The 3,986-nt window shown below is 42.0% G+C and overlaps 1 long non-coding RNA gene across 1 annotated transcript; it reads right to left on the minus strand.

Annotated features, from left to right (window-relative positions):
- Positions 1–744: 744 nt before the first annotated feature.
- Positions 745–3,021, minus strand: LOC123158944 (uncharacterized). Its single transcript, XR_006479400.1, has 4 exons — positions 2,864–3,021; positions 2,062–2,161; positions 1,637–1,717; positions 745–867 (listed from the first exon to the last, which is right to left on the minus strand). It is a non-coding gene; the product is annotated as an uncharacterized lncRNA (long non-coding RNA).
- Between the last annotated feature and the right edge of the window lie 965 nt (positions 3,022–3,986).

The following is a 3,986-nucleotide window of genomic DNA, read 5'->3' on the forward strand; positions in this document are numbered from 1 at the left end:
AGATTTATCATTTGTGAGGCTTCTTGTTACAAGCCATGGTGCAAATGGATCTCCCACCGAAGGAGCTTCGCTTCCATGGCTGGCCAGACCACACACACTACAGGAAAAAACTTTAAAGCCGTGTATCCAAAGAACTCAGCTTATGTCAATATAAACTCGGTTTACATATAAGCCGAGTCAAACTCCCGGCTTATATGACACGGTTTACACTTGATCGGCTTATACGCTATAAGCCGAGTGCCAGTGGGAAAACACTTGGTTTACGTATAATCCGTCTGTTTATACGAGGCTCTCGGCTTACTAAAGTAACATGACGGCAGCCGCGAGATAACGGCCACGTGTCACCGTCAGTATAAACCGAGTGCCTAACTGAGCCACACGGTTTAAATATAAACCGAGTGCCTGCATGAGCCACACGGTTTATATATAAACCGAGTGCCCACGAGCGCTACACGGTTTAAATATAAACTGATTGCCTAAGCGAGCCGCACGGTTTAAATATAAACCTAGTGTCTACACGAGCTGCACGGTTTAAATATAAGCCGGGTGCCTTTGTACACGGCTTATAGGACATCCGCTGTTAAACATATCCTATAAGCCGGGTGCCTGCATCTGGAACACTCGGCTTATACATCTCTCCGTGGCATAATATGCCTATAAGCCGGGTGCCATGTCCCTGGGACACTCGGTTTATATGCCAAATATCATTTTTTTCCCTGCATGCTTCAGCGAGCAGCAGCAAGATGGCTTATATATCCAGCAATATATTGATCGATCCAGCAAGCAAAATGACCAACAATATATATCCAGCAATATATTGATCCAGCAAGCAAAGTGACCAACAATATATATCTGGTGGGATTTGTCCTGAAAATAAGTAAGAAAAACATAGAAAATGGCATTAGATACAAACAGAATCATAAGACCATTGCTCTAAGAAAAAACTGGACAGCAAATGAGAAGGATGAGACATCACTGAAATTATAATTTATAAATTGCATGGAATCTCTAAAAGGCTTATATTTAGGAACGGAGTGAGTATATCCACGAGCATGGCCCAAAAAACGCAACATTACTAAAACGTCTTTCTAATTTTGATGAAGGTACTGCCAAAAGTAGGGCAAGAAATCCCAAATTAGAACACCAGAAAGCGAACCTTTAAAATGAATATTTATATTGGAATAGAGAAAATAACATAAAACAGACCTGATAAATAAGCCACTCGATGCAAGGGTGAAAAATAAAAAGGAAAAATATGCAAGAAACATGTCTCAATAATGATCTGCGATCAAGTAATTTTAGAGATGTCATTTTGAAGAGAATATCTTAAGTAGAGCACTGGATGTATTTCTCATACTACGTGAAAAGAAAAGGCCATACTATGCAAACTACATATGGGCATGTTTTTAGAAGGAAACTTTGGCAGGTTCGAGCAGACATAATTTCATCTTGTTCTTAAGACGACATATGGATATATTTTAGAAGTAAACTTTCTCAGGTTTGACCAGTCATAATTTCATTGTGTTCTTAAGACGACTTCCATTCCAGCAAAAAAATTGGCGACAAAAGAGACCTTATTTTGGTTCTAAAATACACACAGAAATATCAAGTATATAGCAGCTGAAGTGCTCCTTACCTCCTCCCAGTAGCTATTCAGAAATACATCGGCGACGATTGCAGCTTCCAATATCACAAGCAAGAATACAAAGATCACGTGCTACATACATGGCAGGTTAAGGCAAAATAGTCCATATCACCAAGACACAGTACATCTAAGGTCACAGAGCTCCAAGAACATAACTGGGACTTAAGGTTTCAGCAAACTATTATTAGGAGCCAACAGTTCCAGTTCAAAACTTGACTGCTAGAGACATGACCCTCTTTTTGAAATATCATTTATATTATTGAAATGGATATATCTGAAAAAAAGCACGCAAGGTTTGGTCTTTATGTGACAACGCAAAAGGCTTTGAGGAATTTTGTTAAACCAGTAGCAGCTTCCATGTAAGCACACTTAAATAGGCTAACTCAACTCCTAGTATCAGATGCTTCCAAGGATACACAAGACAGGCAGGGGCTGTTTGCAGTTTCAGCGGCGATGTGGCCCAAGCAGGTCAGCAAGCACATGATGATTCCCAGGCTGAGAAGAGTGTAGATAAACCTGCATAAAAATTGATCTCTTAATCAAAATAGCCATCCCATATTACATACAATATATTCATAAGAAATCCCTAGAATACTCTTGGCATGGCAAAGAGGCATGAATTCTCTAGTTTCTCAGACCCAACATAAAAAACATGGTAGTAGTATAAATCATCTGGTGCGTAGCGCCGCGTCGACATCTTAACAGCGAAGCGAGAGGAAGATGCTGATCACCACAAATATTTTTACCCCAGCCATAAGTTTTGTTCGACCTACAACATTTGGATTGGATAAACTATCTTCGGCTGTAAGCTAACTTGCTGGAATGCAACAACAGAAGATTGTCTTGAACACTAATTTGTAAAAGTAATATGCAAGATACAATGAAAAGTAAGATATCTAATTTAACTGCCCTGCCAGCAAGTTGCACCCAGATAGTAGTTATTCTGATTTCTGAACCAGTGTACTATTCTGATATCTGAAGCTAATTTACTCTGAGATAAGAGTCCAATTGCCAGCATCAACCAGCTTCTACACCTATGTTCTTCTGTTGCAAATTTACCATCTTTCATAGATTTCTTCTTACTCTTCCTTTTCGTATGAGCATCACATCACAGATGAGAAAAGGGGAATCAGGAAACATGCATAAATATGAACAAGAGCATTCAAGGCAAGGCAAAAGCTGATCTAAACCACAATGGATGAGCTCGGTGCACTTGACCTTGGTACAGTGCTGGTTTCCCCACGCACGACGGCGACAGCGCTGCCCAGGCAGTACGGTGGGAATTCGGTCGGCGGTGTGTGCGGGGTGCGGCAAGCCGCACTTTATTCTGCGGGGTACGGTGAGCCGCGGTTCGCCCTCACCTCTCTCTCTATTCTAAACCATAAGCCGAGTTCTTCGTATTTACCGGGTGTTTTTTTCTTGGGACTCGGCTTAGAGGAGCATAAGCCGGGTGCCCGAAAAAACACACTCGGCTTATAGACTAACACACGGGAAACCGGGATTTTCCTGTAGTGACATTCGCTGCAACGATTAGATCCGTGCCAGTAGAGCCACCTCGGCCAAGGAACGAGATTAGAACGATGGAAAACATTCATGTATACTGTATATTCACTCACTAGTTGTACATATTTTCACATGGGTTACAAACCGTGTGATCATGGGACCATGTGCATGCAATGCTGCAATCTAGGCACGACTGACTGGCGTCATGCAATCCGTGCGATAGGTTAGGGGCTGTCACATGACACGGACATGTAGTTGCAGTGCGTCCGGTGTGGCATGTTCCAACACCGAGGAAGGCCTGAGAGAGACACAGAGAGGGTGGGGGAGACGACGCCGGTGGCGATGATGACGATGGGGGGAGCAAGGTGAGAGGGGAGTGGTGGTGGTGGAGGTGGAACAGCTAATTCCTATTATTCCTCAGGGAGGGGGCGACGCGGGGGTGAGGCGGGAATTTCTTCATACAAGGTCAGTACTGAGTTCTTTCGGGATTTACCGAGGACCTAAATAACATCGTCCAATGAACCAATGTGAGTAAAAATATTGAACATCATATGAGTTCTTAGATTCAGTTACAGAATGAACAGTATCCATACAATTTAGGAACATTATAGTCCTCATTAAAGACTTCGTTTGTATTCGTACGGATAAATTGATGGTGCCTGTGCAAATGCGCATCCCACAACACTCTGTAGATAAAGAATATGACGGTAAATCTTAAAGACCAGTAAATTAAACAAACCGCTCGCTCATGAAACAAAGAATCAATCAAATGTATATGCTGGATCAGTTCCGAAACAAGATTGCAGAAACAAACGAGCACATACAAATACAAGATATA

The sequence above is a fragment of the Triticum aestivum genome, chromosome 7B, assembly GCF_018294505.1.
Source record: "Triticum aestivum cultivar Chinese Spring chromosome 7B, IWGSC CS RefSeq v2.1, whole genome shotgun sequence".
Taxonomy (NCBI): domain Eukaryota; kingdom Viridiplantae; phylum Streptophyta; class Magnoliopsida; order Poales; family Poaceae; genus Triticum; species Triticum aestivum.